At 43.6% G+C, this 18,375-nt stretch overlaps 1 protein-coding gene across 4 annotated transcripts in view; it reads right to left on the reverse strand.

Moving 5' to 3' along the window:
• The window catches only part of PLAG1 (PLAG1 zinc finger), a 50,737-nt gene that overhangs the window by 14,513 nt on the left and 17,849 nt on the right, over window positions 1-18,375 (reverse strand). For 2 of the 4 annotated variants that reach the window (XM_027579293.2, XM_027579275.2), the window contains exon 2: window positions 2,594-2,697. The exons of the other annotated variants lie outside the window; for them this stretch is intronic. The gene's annotated coding sequence lies outside the window, so the exon portion shown is untranslated. The remainder of the gene's footprint in view (window positions 1-2,593; window positions 2,698-18,375) is intronic. 4 annotated transcript variants of the gene reach the window in all.

An 18,375-nucleotide genomic window follows, 5' to 3' on the forward strand; every position in this document is an offset into this window, starting at 1 on the left:
AGAGAGCAAAGAATCAATGATATGTGAATACCAAGTAAGACTGCTTCATCAGAAAGAACTTTAACTGTTTTTAGAGGTTTTCCTGGCTTTGTTTTTTGGTATGAAACATTTCCCAAATATTGGTGCTCTGGCTAGGTATAAAGTAGGTGACTCACAGGTCAGCCCAATCTGAAAACTGCCTATTTCCCAAATTGTGAGGGGCTGTTTTTATGACCACTGACTTCTTATATTCCCGGGGCAACAACAAAAATGCCTGACATCAACTCCCAAAAATATTCACACGGACAGACCCCAAACATCTGGAGAACATGCTTCCATTCATTTAGGGTTAACTGCCTGATACTACTAATTTAGACAAACACAGCATCATCTAGGTTCCATGTTTGAACTCTCCAAGCACTCCTACTGCATCTGCCTTCAATATTCAAACAAAAGTGAGGAGGAGAGAAAGTTTTATGTAGTTACAAAAGCTCATGCAGAGAATTAGTTTTAAGCCATCTCAAAGTAAAGCGCATTTGAAATACAGGCTAGCGTATACGGGTGTACGAGGAGGTATCAATGTTAAATGTGTGTGTGCGTGTGTATGTGCAAAATCTTGAGCAGCATTAAACTGTATCATGAAAAAGAGCCCAATCCAGGGAAGGCTCTATTTGTGCCATTACTCTGTCCTTAAGTTATGCCCGTGTGACTGTCCAGGTCACAACCACCTCTGGAAACAACCACCTCTGTATATTCCTATACAGTTGAGTAAACAGGATCAGTTCCAGGCAAAAACATCGAGTCAGGGCGGCCACTTCGTCCTCCACCTCCAGAAGACATGTACACCGCCCAGGCCGTCACAATCAGAAGATATTTGATAATTACATTCCTTGGCTGATTTTACTTGAACGAGAAAGAACTTCACAACCTTACCCCTTGGGGCACCTTTTACCTCTAATATAGACTGTGAAGCTCTCCTTGAAATGGCCTGTCTCCCCCACCCCCGGGAATTCTAAATTCATCTGCAGGGAGACTATTATTCATCCTTTCACCCCCCAGCACCTGGTCAGTGTCCTGGAATGTAGAAGACACTTGATAAATATTTGTTGAACATAACTATAGTCCTAATAAGGGATTTCAGGAATCAAAACAGGAGGTAAACATGTTCTGGTGTTTCTGCAATTTCAAATCACTGTAAAGCAAGCTCAGAAGACAAACCCTGGGGTGCCTGGGTGGCTCAGTTGGTTAAGCGACTGCCTTCGGCTCAGGTCATGATCCCGGAGTCCCGGGATCGAGTCCCACATCAGGCTCCCTGCTCAGCAGGGAGTCTGCTTCTCCCTCTAACCCTACCCCCTTTTGGGCTCTCTCTCTCACTCTGTCAAATAAATAAAATCTTTAAAAAAAAAAAGACAAACCCTGTAGGAGGAGGCTGTTTGCTTTGGCGGAGGAGGAGAAACTTAGGGGGGGGCATCACAACCACCTGGGGGTCCCTCCTGTCTCTGTCAGGGGTGCTGAAAGCTAGAACACATGGGCATATACTACTCAGAGGCCCGCAGGTGACCTGACAGGCAAGGAGACACAGCCAGGGTGCACTCCGGCCTGGATTTTCAGAACATGTCTGCTTTCAAATGTTCTATTCCACAACTCCTTAAGTGCATGCAATCTGCATCCATTATGACATCGTTTGGAAATAGCCAATGAAGCTTTATAAAAAAGAGAAAGGAACAAAGTAACTAGGAATTTTAGCCAGATTGGTTTATGTACCTTTTGTCTGATTGTAAAGCTCTGTTCATGTATACTGTGGGACCCTGCCTGGCTTTCAGCCTGTGTCCTCCTTTCCCCAGGGCTGGGCCCCTGCCTGCCCTCAGGGGAGTTTATGACCTTGAGCCTATCCTCTGGCACTTGGCATAGCCATCTTTGTTCATACCGTTCTTCCTACCCTAGGGCTGAGGGTCCTGGCCTCTAAACCTTGATCCTGTGTGTGAGGTCCTGCTGACAGACTTACCTGGTCCCATATCCAGGGTGCCTGGACTTCCAAGTATCGCTACACCTCGATTCTGTGCAACTGAGCTGCACCTACAGGCTGGGAAGTCCAGATACCGGGGTGTGTCCCCTTTACAACAAGGCTAGCAAATTGCTCTTGTCCCATGGAGTTCCTTATTCTAGCATCTGCCCCATCCCAGCAAGCAGAGCGAGCAGCCCTCCCCACCTGCCTGTAGTTCATCGGATCCCTCCCAGTCGACAGGAAGACGACATAGCAGTAACATGGGATAGTCTATCACTCTGAGCAAGATTCGGAGAAAGAAGAGCTTACGAGTTCATCTGCAGGCTATTTGGGGAACATGAACAAATAAGGTTCTACAGCAGCTCTGTGTTTTGTGCACAAAGTAAGGAAGACTGCTCACTGCCAGTATTTCAATCCTTCCATTAGACTATAACTATTAATAAAGTCCTGCTGAACACAATCCATATTGATAGACCTTAAAATAGTAAGTGGCATGCTTATTATGTGGCATGCTTTTCAAAGCTTTTAATATGATATCTTAAATTATTCAGAAACTGAAATAATGGATCACTTTGAAAACCATGCCATATAATGATAAAAGCCACCTACCTGAGGCCCTGCTCCAAACTTTACAACGTAACCTTATTAATAGACCATCACAGAATGAAGCATTCTGGGTGCCAAATACGGCCAATGCAGCACCAAGAGGCAACCTAAAAAGAAAAGAAGAGTTAGTTTGAAATTCCAAAAGTGCGACCCAATCTGGTTAATGGCATATGAGCCAAATTGGTTTTTATTCATTATCATATTTTTTATACTTTACGGAAAATCTATCTCAATTCCCATTAGAAACAAACGTGAAACACATACAATATTTACAGTAAACTGAAAAGTGAAAAGTAAATAAATCAATATCCCTGGATATATAGATTTCCCCCCGAATCACAAGTTATCTAGATAGTTCATATTTTCATTCAAATATTACTCCCAGTTTACTGTCATTCCTCAAAATTGCTGCTTATTTCCATCATTTATATTTGAAACAAATCCACTATTTTATCTATAACAGTTTTTGGAAAAACCTTTTGAGGTGTAGATCTTGTTCTAAACAACAGCTTGGAGAAACCCTGTCCGATGAGTGTTTCCCTCAAGCCATGCGTTCGCAGGCAAGGGTGCAAACCAGAAATGCCCCAGAGTAGAGGCAGAGTAAGGAGACAGACAATTGCTCAGCTCCTGAGTGTGTCTTTATGAGGAGACTATTATTCATTTTAAAGCGAATTCACAGGTGGCAAGTCCATCTTCAGCAACACACAAAGAAACACCAACATGTACTCCAAAGTACTCAAGGTTTTGGATTATCCACAGCTTCGTTCTGTTGGTATAAGTAAGGAAGACCTACCACATAGGCATTAATCAAGAGAGAAAAGGGATTGCTGGGAGTTCTCTGCAGAAGTCATCTGCTTCATTTCCCCAGACCCCCCAGAGTCAACGCTTGATTGTCTGTGGCTCCTGCTCTACTAAGATAAGTAGCTGACACTGATGTAATAAATATTACCAACACCTATTACATATGGCACCAATCTGAAATTACTGGGGATGCAAACAGGCATGACCCCTGTCCTCTAGGATGTCTAAGAGAGCTGTGACCATAGGATAGACACCTTATGTCAAATGAAGTGAAGTGACATGCCTGTTAGTTAAAATAAAAGTTGGCCTTATAAGGCAGTATTATTAGAAGGACAAATCAACAATAAAGAACACTATTATATGGTATAAACAAGTAACTCAGAAGGTCAGAAAAGGAAGAGAATACAGTGGAGTTTTGGTGATTTTTACCTTGAAGAAAGTACAATAAAGAAAGGGGGGGCATGGGAGTGTGTGGGGGGGGCACGCCAGTTAGCCAGAACTCAGAGATGAGCACCACAGATGATTACAGATTCTAAGATGATGCTCTGACTGGGGTGTAGTGTGGTTTATAGACATTGTAAAGATTCAAATGAGAAAAGTGCACTGAATCCCAAGTGGCCAGGACGTTATACACTCACGTACTAATGATAAGTGGGGCAATTTTGAAGCACTGAGAACAAGCACTTAGGGCGGTGGGAGGGGGGCCAAGGGAGGGAAGAAGGTATAGGGCGTGCTTGTTCGAATGAGATACAGAAGTTGGGTGCTGGAGTAGTCTAAAGCAGAGAGCTGAAAAAACAGCAAAAACGGGCATTTCCTAGAGGAAAGCTGACAGGTCCTTAAGTGCCTGACCACAGTGACAAAGGACATGCGAAGAAGGTAGACAGGGCTGTGTGGCTCACTCTTATATAGACAGATGCAAACCAAGTTACTGGTTAACTCATGCTGGTGTCTAGTGACAGCCACTCTAATTTAAAGAGGGGATGGGCAGAGACAGAGCTTCAAAGAGAAGGAAGAAAAAGATGGCGAGCCCCACAAAAAGACAAAGCTACTATGAGTTCTAGAACCACCCTGAAATTCTTGCCTAGAGCTCACCACTTAGGCATGAAGACACCACACTTCAGCAAGAAAGACTGTGGGGTGGGGTGGGAGGGAGAGCAAGAATATGGGGAAGGAGGAGGAGGGAGAAACACTCCCCTGTGAATTGCCAGTTGAGCAAGAAGGAAGTGACTTCCAACAAAAGGATGCTTCCTTCCAAAGAGCTTTGCACTGGAAGAGAAGAAAAAGACAGTCTGGTAGCTGAGGGGCAACTCAGGATGTCAGGTGGGGAAGACCTGGGGCAGCTTCTGTGCTGAATGAGGGTAAAGGGGCAGGGAAGAAATATGGAGCATTCTGGGAGACTAGGCACAATGGGAGCCTGAGAAAAAGAAGAACTTTTTATCTTAGGTGAGAAGAGGGGCTTCTTTATTGACCTGGGAGAAATGTATATTCAACCCCATAAATGTTTTGGTAAAAGAAGCAAGAGATGCAAGGAGTTTGCTTAACTTTACCAGTGCCAAGTAGAATGGTCATATGAGGAGAATGAGGGGGAGCAAGGCACTTGGCCAGAGCGAAGGTCAGAAAGACGCTGTGGAGAACAAGAGAGAGGGTGTCCCAGAGCATCCCTGATGCTTTAAAAAAAAAAAAAAATGCCGTAAGTATTAAAGTTTGTTAGCAGTTGCTGGTCGGAGTGTAAACCGTTAAAACTTTCTGGACTACATTGTGGAAATACGTAATAAAAGCCCTTTAAATGTTCATGTATGTTGACCTGATAAATTTCTAAATCTAAGCAAAAAAAAAAAAAAAAAGAAAGGTGAGAAACAAAGATGTTCCAAGTATATTTTAGGAATAAAATTTGATAATGTCTAATAAAAGGGGTAAAGTATTTATCTATGACAGAATAACTATGTAGCCATTAAAATCCATACATTTAAAGAATATTAAATCACACAGGAAAACACTGATAGAACGCTAAAATTTTAAAAAGCCAGACAGAATATACTATGATTCCAATTTTGTAAAGTACACACTTAGAACTACTCCTACAATACCCTTAAATGTATCTAGGTAAGTTATTTTTTAAAGATTAGCAAGATGTAGGCTTTAAATTCTTCTGTATTTTACAAATGTCCTACTTTTATTTATAAGATTTTTTAAATTAATTAATTAATTTATTTGACAGAGAGAGAGAGACAGGAGAGAGGGCACTAGCAGGGGGAGTGGGAGAGGAAGAAGCAGGCTTCCTGCTGAGCAGAGAGCCCGATGTGGGGCTCGATCCCAGGACCCTGGGATCATGACCTGAGCCGAAGGCAGCCGCTTAACAACTGAGCCACCCAGGCACCCCTGTCCTATTTTTATATTAAAAAAATATTTTACCAAAAAGAATGGTTTTTCAAATGATGGTGCTGTAAAAGTTTGTTGTCCGTTACCAACAACAAAAATAACTTGAATCCACACCTCACACAATATATATACTTAACTCCAAATGGATCAGAGACACAAATGTTAAAACCTAAAACTATAAAAATTCTAGAAGAAAACAGACAAAAATCTTGTGACATTCAGTTAGTCAAAAATTCCCTGGCTACAACATTGAAAGCACAACCCATAAAATAACAAAGTTAAACTGGATTTCATCAAAACTGAAAACTGCTCTTCAAAGAACCATGTTTAAAAAAACGAAAAGACAAGCCACTAGAAGGAGATCTTTGCAAAGCACAGATTTTATAAAGAACTTGTATCCAGAATATTTGAAGACTTCCAAAACTCAACAGTAAGAAAACCACCCAACTGAAAAATGGGAAAATATCTGAATAGACATTTTGCGAATGAAGATGGCAAATAAGCACATTAAAAGATGCTCAACATCACAGGTCATTACAGAAATGCAAATGAATACCACAGCGAGATACCACCATCTACCTACTAGAATGACTAAAATGAAAAACACTGACCGTATGACTGGATCAAGTACTAGTGAGTCTATAAAGCAAATGGAACTCCTACCACTGATCCCTTTTTAAAAGTCTGGCAGTTTCTTAAAACGTTAAACATGTGTCTACCATATGACACAGCCATTTCACACCTATGTGTTTCCTCAGGAGATACGAACACACGTATCAAAGGCCTGTATATGAATATTCATGCCAGCTTCATTTGTAATAGTAAAAAACCTAGACACAACCCAAATGCCCGTCAATGGGTAAACAAGTTGTAGTAGATTCATGTAACGGACTACTAATTAGCAGTAAAAAGGAATGAACTATGCACACACACAGCACCATGGAGGGACCTCGAAATAATTACGCTGAATAAAAGAAGTCAGACAGAAAAAGAGTAAATATTAAATTATTCCATTTATATAGAATTCTAGGAAATGCAAACTAATCTATAGTGACAGGAAGCAGCTCAGTGGTTATCTGGGGGAGGGAGGCGGGGGGATTGGGAAGGAAAGCTCACCAAAGGACATGAGTAAACTTCTGGGAATGATGGTTATGTTCACTACGTTGGTTGTGGTGAAGGTTTTAGGGATGTGGACATATGTCACAACTTGGCAAATTATACCCTTTAACTGTGTGCAGTTTATTAAGTATCAATTGTACCTCAATAAAGCTAGGGGAAAAAGCCGAAGTTTTCATATTGAGAAAAACAAAATTAATGAGGATGACAAACAAATCTTCAAATGAATTTACTGAAGTGTGCCAAAAAAACAAAAAACAAAAAACACCAAAACCAAAAACCCAAACCACTTTCTGTGAACTGATAAACTAAAATCCTTTATAAGGGCAATGACTCAAAATGACTAAAATCTTTCCTTCCCATTCACAGGGGGGAAAAAAAAAGAAAAAGAGGAATACTGGCTTAAATTAAGAGTCACATTCAGTGCTTACTAGAAAGGCTATGTCTAGGCAGTTTTTAGAGTCACATTCTCAGCTGTTGCCCATGGAGGAAGCCAGTGCAGTTCACCTGTTGCTTTATAGACTGGCCCATCATACTAGATGATTTAAGGGCTCCAGGAATACCCTCGAGCTGGAACTGAGACCTGCAAATAATAAATAGTTCTGGGATAAGTTCCATTTATCAAATACCAAAGGAAGTACCCACTGAAGCGATTCAATGCAGCCTCTGTACAGACCTTTTAAATATGTTAATTAGTGGTAGACTTAAAAAGAAAGAAATGCCACGCTAATTGGTAGGCCTGCCTTTGATTAATTAAAAAAAAAAAACACAACGAAGTTACACTCCAACCAAGATAACAAAAGAACAAGTACTAGCCAACCATCGGCAGGTATTCAGGTAGAAGGAGTCAGAAACCGTGGAGTGGGTCTGGGTAACTTGAGGCAATTTGTTATTTTTGGAGCGAGAGCGAGAGCGAGAGCCAGACTGCAGCTAAGAGGCTGGCGATGGGTGGAGGAGCCTTGTATGAGTCATGTTACCAAGGGCTGAAAAATTTTAAATTATACTGATAATTTACAAATTATCCTAAATGTAGGTACCTGTACAATTTGCTCCCCCCACTCCCATCCCCAGCCACGTTTCGAGGTAATTCAGAAAACCACCAATCTTTGTGTGCTTTTGTTGCTTTCTGAAACAGAATTAGGTGGGGATTCTCCTATCAGTTTTTATTTAGGGTAACGTTTTTTTCAACGAAATGTGACCTTCCAGAATTATAAAATCACTTAGGCCTTTGTGGGGTTTGCTGACAGGTAATTAACAAAAGAGGGCTTAAATCTGTCACTGTGAGGCCTCAGGGTCCTCTTTCTTGAAGCTCAACCAGGACCTAGCGCAGCAGCCCCTTCTCCACTGCAGGGCACACCCCTGCTCTCTCCCCTCACCCCACTCTGAGAGGGACATGTATTACAGAAAGGTTGCCCGCCCATAATCCTAACGGGGACAGTTCTGGCAACTGTCTTTACACTGCTCCTTTGCGAGTCGGATTTGGAGAATGCCTCACCACACAAACGCTTACACCAAATCACAGAGCCTAGAGCACTACAGAGAACAGTGCGTGGAGGCAATGGACTTGCTTTTTGGGAATCAGAACAGTGTTTGAATCCTGCCCGAGCCTTACTGTAAGCGCAACTTTGGACAATTTCATCTCTGTTCAGCATTTTCCTCTGCAAGACGGGAATAGATACTTACCTTGTGGTGAAAAGTAAACAGGGTCGTGTATGTCCAATCTCTGGCATAGTTCTGGGGGTTCAAAATGCAAAGCTATTATACTCAGTGTGTTACTCAGAAATAAGTGCCACCCCCAAGTGGCCTGATGCGCACTTAAAAATAAGGGGTTTGGATTTTTTTTTTCCTGGCACAGTCTCCTATAGAATCACAGCCAACAGATTCTTTGAAGGACAAACAATGGCAATACTCCACGTAAAGAAGACGGCGCGCATGTGTGATGCAAGATGAATATTAAGAGTGACGCTTGGTAAGTAGTATACTTTTGATCTTCTCATCTCTGTGACAATAGGTGGTGTATGTACCTTAAATTTTATGGTGGTCAAAGTCGCAGATAACCCCAAATCACAGCTAAAACAAAACCCATCCATGTGGAGCCAACAGTCATTTTGCGTGTTGAACTGAATGGTAATTTGGTAATATGTGATTACGACCACCCAGGGATGGACTGACCCCTGCCTGCAGTTTAACTGTGGGAAAAGATTATATTGCATCTCCAAAAATAGTAAGATTACTAAAAATCAGAGAAAACAGCTATATGTTACGGAAAAACATACTCCATCAAAGTACACGAAAAATAAACCAAAATTCCACACTGACTTCTACAACATGGGAATGTCTCTTTCACATAACATCTCAGATTAATCCCCTACCCTCATCCTCCCGAAACTGAAGCAAGGGGTGGCAAGAGGAGTGTGAAAATGAATCCCGTCTTGCAAAGCCAGGCTGGTGGAGGGATTGGGGACGGAGGGAAGGCGCACGGAGGCGATGGAGATCCAATACTGGGGAAAAACCAGTGCTCATCTACGACACACCACAAAGAAAGCTGCCGTAGCAGCACTTCTCACAGTTTTAAAACAAGCAGCATGTGATTTCTGAGATTTCCAAATGATCATACTTGTATTATTTTCACACCCTTGCAGAAGAAATGTTTCTAAACACTAGATGCAACTTGAACGAAATAAATTTGCACTGGGTCCACCTTGGCAAACCTTTACCTTTGGCAACAACAGTTTAAGTCAAATTTGTCTATAGGTACCTGCCACAATACGGGACTTGCTTGTCTTCTTTTGTTTTGAGGAATCTGACTGGCATTGATCTTGAGGTAATGAATGATACAGAGACCTGAGTACGTATTTTTCCACGTATTTACCTATGCAATATGCATGTTTTGACCTTTCTGAGCCTCAGTATCTCTAATTGCAAAGAGAACAGTCAATTCTTGATTAACTAGGATACCTTAATCAAGAGAGAAGACCACAGAAAATCATGGCTAAAACAAAATTGGTCATAACAATACACTGACTGGTGGTCCTTTTGCATTTTAAACTGAAACTCATTTGGATAGCACAGTCTGTGCTGGGCAAGAGGGGGAAAAGTGACTAGAAGTAACAAAAACAAACAAACAAAAACAGCAAGGAGACTCTTGGGTCTGTCTCCAATATTGTCCACTGAATCTCAGCGAAGACTAGAGAATCAGGTCCACCACAGCAGAGATCTTGCTTTTTACTGTCCATTTCTGTGTTCCTAATATCTAGAACAGCGGATGCACACAGAGGCACTCAAATATTTGTTGAAGGAATAGGAGGAGGAAGAGAAAAGAGAGAGGGAGGGCAAGTTTCCATTCTATTGGCCGAAGGATCTGGGGAAGAAAAGAGTTGCCCAACCTACCTGATTACCTTTGTGAATGATTAGGAATTGACTGACTACTTTAAATTTGAAAATTCTCTTGGATTTCCCTTGAGTATCCAGCAATCAAGAACACCTTGTTTTCTTTCCTCTCTTGGCCCACTCTCAACAGATACCAGGACACTGCAGTCACTGTGCCATCTTGTGGTCACGTCTAGCAAGTTCGTCTTCCTCAATATACCATTACGGTCTCCCTACCTGCACAGAGGCTCTTGGAATGGGCTCTAAGAATAAAGTTTTGGATAAATAGCTCTCCATTATTTAATTCAACTATCATGGAAAACAAAAGGATGACTCAGTCACTGGTCCTACCACCAAGAGGCGTGTAATCTAGAAAGGGAGATATCTCAAAAGAATATTTATAATTACTGGTAACAAAAAATAGAACGTAGAAAACGCCCTAAAATAAGTGTAGATTAAGAATAATGGGAATTCCTAGAGATAAAAGATTCATTCAAGCTTTGGAGGTGAAAGTTGGGAAGGAAGAGCCAAGTGAATGGCGAGTGGAGAGAGAGAAGCCACGGACCTGTGGCGGGGGGGCTGCGGAGTGGCGTGCAGCCCCCGAGGGAGGAGAGGGACGGGGGCAGCTTGCAGAGCGTGTGGGCTACGGCAGAATGGACGGTAGCTAGTGCTGAGTAGCAGGCTGAGAGGGACCAGGAGGCTGAAGGAAGCTGAGCACCAAGGGAAAAGGCACTTCTGTGACAAGGTCAGACTCATTTGTGCCCGTGAAAGCAATCTTGTCTGGGGGTTCTGGGGGCCAAGTGGACCAGCTGCGATTCTGTGGGTAAAAAAATGATTTAATTTTTTGCAGCCTGGGTTTCCTTGGCTGAAAAGGGAGATCATTAAACCCTAGAGGTTGCTACAAGGGATAGATTAGGCATCTGCTATCATATGCAAAGCACATGCCATAGCCAGTGGCACTCAAGAGTTTTACTCAATGTTGAGGAATGCCAATAACATGAAGACCCCCAAGAGCAGCGTCCTTAACAGACAAGGGAGAACCAGCACAGGATTTGAAGAGCAGGGCAAGGATGAGCACAGACGGCAGCCTGTGACGGAGACATAGGAGCCAGACAGCACGCGGCACACAGGTGTTTGGGGGAAGGAGCGTGGAGAGGGGCAAACGGAGGAACTCTGCTACCTGCAGAATGGACAGAGTAGACGGGCCAGTGTAAAGGGAGAAGGAAGGCCACGGACTGGGGGAAAAAACAGGCCGCTGTACAGTCAGAAAAGCAAAAGGAAGAGAGAATGTCATGGAAACGGTGGTCACAATAAGAACTAAATTCTACTCCCTTTTGCTTTGGAGACATGTACGCTTTTGGTAATCCTGGAAAGAACTGTGTCAGGGGATGGAGGCACGAGCATGGAACGCTGAGGTTGAGGAAGGAGTGCCATGTGAGAAACCTGAGGCTCGAAGCTCTTCTGAGAAATGGTATCAGCTGAAGGGGAAGGTATGGAAAAGAGAGAGCTTTCTGTCCCTGTGTTTGTTTTTAAGATGGCAGAGGCTGGGCATGTTTACATGCTGATAGGTTCAGGCGCAGAAAGGATAACGAATTAGTAGGGACCGGACCCGGAGCACAAGAGTAGGTACAGGAGGACCGGCTATGTGCGGATGCTGACCAAAGACCCTTAACACACAGGCGGAGGACAGAGAAGACAGAAATTAACATTGCCTCACCCAGGAGGGGCCACCTGAGCACAATTTTCAAGGATGAACCGGCACTGGCCAAGTGGGCAAAAGGAGGTAAGAACATTCCAGCAGAGGAAACGGTGTGAGTGAAGGCAGGCATATGAACCCCAGACTGATGAGCCTGAGGAACTTCAGGTTGGTGCTGTGGGGGTGTACATGGGAAGGGAACCAGAGGGTAACCTGGGACCAAATCACGACAGGCCTTGACTCTAGCTGTCATTTCAGGACCACTTTACACGTGCTGTTTCTAAAGCATCTGGTGATGTGGCTGTCCCAGTCACCTGGAAGCCCAAGGAAAGAAAAAGCAAGGATTCTTCCAGGGCTGGGAGTAGTAAGATGGGAAAGAGGGCAGTCAATGCAGTGGAATATTCTAGAGCACTAGTGAGAGCAAGCTGGGGTGGCAGAGAGCACGCGAAGACACGCCAAGGGAAAAGGAGAGGCTGAGAGTGTCCATAGTGAGAGACCAGCATGTCCAGCAGAGCAAGGCAGCAAGTGGAGTGGAAGGACACAAGCTGTGGTTGGCAAGGCTCACTCTGGGGTTCAGATGCACAGAGGTGAGCAGGCTGAAGTGACGATGACACTCTGGAAAGCAGGATGCAAACGTGAGGTACTTTTAGTTTGTGTGATAGTGTTAGAGAATCTTGATTGCAACATTCGCACCTTCCTAATTTTTAGATTTCTCAACTGACATCCCCACAGGAAATACTTAAAGGTACCAAAAGAGGTGCCAATTTGAATCCTAATTTTTTTTAAAAAGGAATTAGATAATGTGAATAATTACTTCCTTAATTTATTTGCTTTGAAAATTCTGATTAGTTCAGAACGTGGCAGGTGAGTGTTTTCCCCTCACCGTAACATGAACTTGTAGTTTGATTCTACAGCAATCTTCCACTTGTCCTGCAACATCAATGATCTGACAGCGGGAGAAGAAACGGAAAAGAGGAACAAGGACCTGAACAGCTGAAGCAGAGGTTACAAATCCACACACGTCATGCCCTTTATGACAGAGGCAGCGCCGTGCACCCTCCCTCACCTAGTGCCAATCTCTCAGGCAAAATGAGTCTAAGAGTTCTGGTGCAGGGAAGATGAGCAGCCTCAGGTGTCAAGGGCAAATGTAATGATGGCAGCAGGAGGGAAAACATATGAAAGAGAAGTATGCACAAGAGAAAGCAAAAAGCATAGACAGTAGCAAGGGTTTTTAAATGGTCATGCCCCACGTCGGGGAGGGTTAAGGAAAAGGGCACGCCCACGTACTCCTAGTGACTCAAGTCCTCCCGGGGGTCAAAGTGGCCATGCCACTGCCAAGCCAGGGAAAGCATTTATCATTCTCTCCACCCGTTTCACACCTAAGAATTTATCTGCAGCAAATAACCCAAGATGCACATAAAGATTTATGCACCAGGCCATTCATCACTGCTTATGTAAAGACTGGAAAAAGCTGCACAGCCAATAACGGGAGAAGGCTAAATACATCACGGTGCTCATTCACAAGTAGTCTAGCTTTTGAGGAACAGGTAGAAGTACCATATAAGTACATGACAAACAACATTTACACAATGTTAGGTTTTCAAAAAGTAGGACACAAAACAAAGATCTCAATTCAGTTTACAAAGATATTACCTAGGTAGTTTATTTCTTTTTAATTTAATTTTTAAATTTAATTAATATATAGCGTATTATTAGTTTCAGAGGTAGAGGTCAGTGATTCATCAGCTGCATATAACACCCAGTGCTCATTACATCAAGTGCCCTCCTTAAAGCCTATCACCCAGTTACCCCATCCGCCCACCCATCCCCCCTCCAGCAACCCTGTTTGTTCCCTATAGTTAAAAATGTCTTATGATGTCTCCCTCTCTGATTTTGTCTTATTTTATTTTTCCCTCCCTTCCCCTATAATCCTCTGTTTTGTTTCTTAAATTCCACATATGAGTGAAATCATGTCTTTTTCTGACTGACTTATTTCACTTAGCATAATACCCTCTACTTCCAACCACATCGTTGCAAATGTTAAGATTTCATTTTTTGATGGCTGAGTAATATTCCATCGGGTGTTACCCAGGCAGTTTAAAGGAAAAAAAATGCCTGTTTGTATTTAACATACTTTTGATGATGTGAAGTTTAATATTACACCAGAAATACAGTATCACATATCTATATTCACTATACGTGTATCGATGTTGTTCTTCTTGCTTATGGTACTTAACTCAATATTTACTTCTTCCACAAATTCAGTCTTTCCAACTTTTCTTTCTAGGAGACTCCAACATGTTTGGAAGTAAGAGCTGAACCTGAATCTTTTATCAAATGAGGCGCCACAGAAGCCTGACAAACAATTGTACAGGGATGCAACCAGCAAGAAAAAGACTTGTGGGAAACTCTACAGAACCAAACTAAACCAAACCAAAAAGACCTCACTTCTTAAACAAATAAATTTTAAGGGGTAACAAAGGGAAGGAGTTACCAGTAAGTCAGAAAAGATTTAAAAGATATTGTCAGCTACCCGTAGATACAGGCCATATGGGTCCCGCAAACTGTTAAAAACACTGAGACAACTGTAGATATTTGAACATTAACTACTTGGTGATGTTAAGACATTACTGTTCTTTTGAGGTGTGATGATCATATTGTGATTATATGTCTAGAAAGGGTCTGTATGTTTTAGAAATACACACCAAAAATATGTAATGATATGAAATAATTTTGCATCAAAATAGTCCACAGAAGAGACGCACATGGGTAGGGGGACAGCCAAAATATGACTGGCTACTGAGGTGGTAACTACTGAAACTGGTTATGGGTATATGAAGATCCTTCTAGTATTCTCTGTGCTTTTGTGTATCTCTGAAATATTTTACAATAAAAAGTTCTTTAAAAATCTCTCAAGGCAGCACTACACATAACCCCTATATGTGGTGTATTACAAACCATGGGTGCTCAATAAAAACCGGTGGACAGTGACAAAGTCAGAAATTATTTGCATGTAGTTTATGACACTTACAACTTCTGTGAACTAAGAAATGCACATGATCATTTCTAAAGCCCTGACCTGCTACAAAGGCCACAGGCCAATCAACCGATGGATGCTACTCTGCTGAAGCCAAGCAGGTACTTGTATGTAAAAGTAACACCATAACAAATATCTTTAGTAGTCACGGCCTTTCAATTATATAAATTACTTTTTTAGAAATAAGTATTCTGGAAGAGGGTTTTCAGCATTTAGGCTTCCAAGTACTCAGCATACAACAAATGGGTAATTTTAAACTCTAATAAGGGTGGAGAAAAGATTGGTCTAGCAGGATCAGAGAACTGTGTCAGGCTGGGGGGTGGATGAATATGGTGGCTCGTGGAGGCAATGGCACACCACAGGAGAAGGGCCCCGTGTCATGGCGCAGACAGACCAGGCACCAGGGGAAAGCCTCTGTTGGGCAGGTGTGTGTGTGCGTGCATACGTGCATGTGCAAGGCCAGGCTGGCAAGGTCTGGGAAAGGAGGGGAAGATGTGACAGTCTGAGGAAGAAAAAGGAAGTCCGGACACAGTGGTAGAGTCAAGTGAGGGGTTCAAGCTGCTTTGGTCTGGACAGCCTTGAACATGTCTACTGGCTGAAGAAAAATAGTCAATGCAGTATACATGTTTCCATATTCCATGGGACAGGAAAAGAGATGGTGGGAAAGCAGAGCTTCCCAGCAGCCAAGAAAACAAAGGGATACAGTGCAAATAAGGTTTGTGGTCAGGGGACAGACTGTAGATAGGGCATATGTGATAGACCCAATTTCCTCGGTGAACTTGGGGCATTACCTAATGTCTATTATAGATTCTAATTAGAATCTCACTATTAACTACTAATAGATTAGTACTAATCATCAGAACATAAAATATTATTTTTATTTTATTATATACTAGAATATAAAAGGAAAAAATTAATAGATTGATATTAGTCTATTAATAGATTATTAGAGATCCTAGTTCTATGAGAACTATTATCATTGTCATCATTATGAGCTTGAATTTCACAGAACAGAGTGGACAAGGTTGCTTAGACAACAAAAGCCACCTGAGCACTTACATGAACCAGGTATTATGCTGAGAATTTTGTTTGTGCATCATCTCATTTAATACTTACTTAACTTCTCTGAGGCTCATTATCTTCCTCTGTGTGTGAGGGATAAGCACAGTACCTACCTTATGGAGTTGTTAATGAGCATTAAAATAGTGCCTATGTGTAAGCGTGCTGGACAGCAAGCACAGAGTAAACACTTCCTAGTGTCAGGGGATAGTGTTGCTCCAAGTGAGCTACCTTCCCAATTCACTAGGTCTGCAGCAGGGCCGCCTGCCTACCACTGCATTCCCCACATAGCTAACCAGCCTGCCGGGGGACACCTGCCACGAGGCTAGAGCAGCACAGGGGTGAGCATGCACAGGGAGAGAGGGGATGGGGGGTAGGGGGCTGGCAGTGGTGCAGCCATGATGAGATCCAGCTTCAGAGTCTAGGGATGGGTGAAGGGGGTGACAGCCACGAGGAGGCCCAGAGCCATTGCCAGCAGCCGGGGAAAGTATGTATAGGCTCCCCTGCCTGCAGCCCTCTCAGCCCGACTCCAAGGAAGCAAGGGGTCCTGAAGTTTGGAGTGTCTGGCTTCCTATGGGGGGACAAGGGACAGTGCAAGCAGGTCGGGGGAGGGGAAGCAACCCACAAGAACTCTGGGTTAGATGAGAACACAAGACCCAAGACTCCACTTCCAAATGTTACCACAGCTCAAGCCTCACAACACTTACCAAGTGCTTGCTGTATGAAGCTATTTGGAGAAGGAAGACCTAGCTTCATGAGCAGGGGAGGAGGGTATCCCAGACTGGAAGTCAAAGCAAGCTGTGTGCTAGAGACTAGAACACAAGCATTAACACAGGACTCTGGGGCACAGAAGAACCACTGAGTCAGACCTGAAAGGACGCTGTCCAATGAGAGTGGGAAAAGAGAATCCCAAGCTGAAGGACCTGAAGGAGCCAGGGGTATGGTGGGTTCCAGGTAGTGCTTCAGGTAACAACCTATGGTACAGGCTGAACTAAAGGATCCTGAAGTCTACTGAAGATGGCTGGCCTCAAAAAGGAGTCCTACGGTGGTTGTGATTAACAGCTATGTTACATCAGAAAAAAACAAAACAAAACATATCTATGCGAACGTCCAATACCTTTTTAGTATTTTAATTGGGGTGAAAGGAATAAGGTGTGACCTTTCTGGAGATGTGTGACCTGAAGGGGACAGACTGGAGTTTAGGGTACCCTCGGCAGTCAAGTGATTATGCCCATTTGCAGATTCGCCCTCTGGGCAAACCCAGTGCAGATGTCAGAACATATTACTCCGCAGAACTGAGAGCATAGTGAGTACTTCCCAACCCTGAGTCTCTGGAGTGGTCATGCAAACACCAAGAGTGTGGGTGAGCTGTGTGTCTCTCTTGTCTTCTCAGGCAGGGTGGGGGTCTCCCCTATTGTGTCTCCTCTCACTGCCCTGTGTACCATCCCGTCTGTGTGGACCCCCCTCCCTCCTTCTGCATGTCGGCCTCTCTGCCCTCCTCGGATGCATATATGTGGTTTCCTCTATGGGTGTGTGCACAAGTGTGCCGACTCTATTCTGAATTTCTCTATTGTTCTGCTTTCCCAGCTTGGGGTATGTAGATCTCGCTCCTCTCCCTTGGTATGTGTGCCTACTCCTCTCCCCCACCCCGGGTATGTGTGTTTCTGCATCCCTAGGGGTGTGTGTGCGTGTGCATGCCCTTCTGCCCTCTGGGAGTCTGTTTCTCTCTCCTACTGAAGGTATGTGTATGTGGTGTCTCTCCTCTGACTCTGGGGGATGTCCCTCTTACTCTTTGGAGGCCTGTTGTGTGTCTAGCTCCTTCTGGGCATGAGGGTGCCTCCCCTTCCCCATCCCAGTATGAATGTGCCTAGTGGGAGCGTGCCTCTGACAACCTTCTGGGCATGTGTGTGTGCAAGTGTCTCCCCTCCCATCCTGGTATGAGTGTAACTCTCTCTCCCACCTTCTGGAGGTATGTGTGTGTCTTTCCTGCCCCTGCAAGGTGAGTGTCTCTACCCCATGCTCCTGTGTCTACTGTCCCTTACCTTTCTAGGTGTGTGTGTCTCCCCACCCCCCACCCCATCCTGGAATCGGTCTCTCTCTCTCCCCAACCCTTCCACCTTCTTTCACCCTCTGGATGTGTACCACTCTCCCCTCATCCAGTTATCGGTGTCCCCAAGGCAGGGGTGAGACAGACACAGAGCTTCTGTGTCTCTCCCCTCTCTGGGTATGAGCTGAATGTGCTGCTCTCTCTCTCTCTCTCTCCCTCCCCTGAAGTGTGAACAATAATTCAGCATCCCTGGGTGTACAGGTCTCCTCTTCCCACTATGT

This window comes from Zalophus californianus, chromosome 4 (assembly GCF_009762305.2).
Source record: "Zalophus californianus isolate mZalCal1 chromosome 4, mZalCal1.pri.v2, whole genome shotgun sequence".
In the NCBI taxonomy this organism is placed as follows: Eukaryota; Metazoa; Chordata; class Mammalia; order Carnivora; family Otariidae; genus Zalophus; species Zalophus californianus.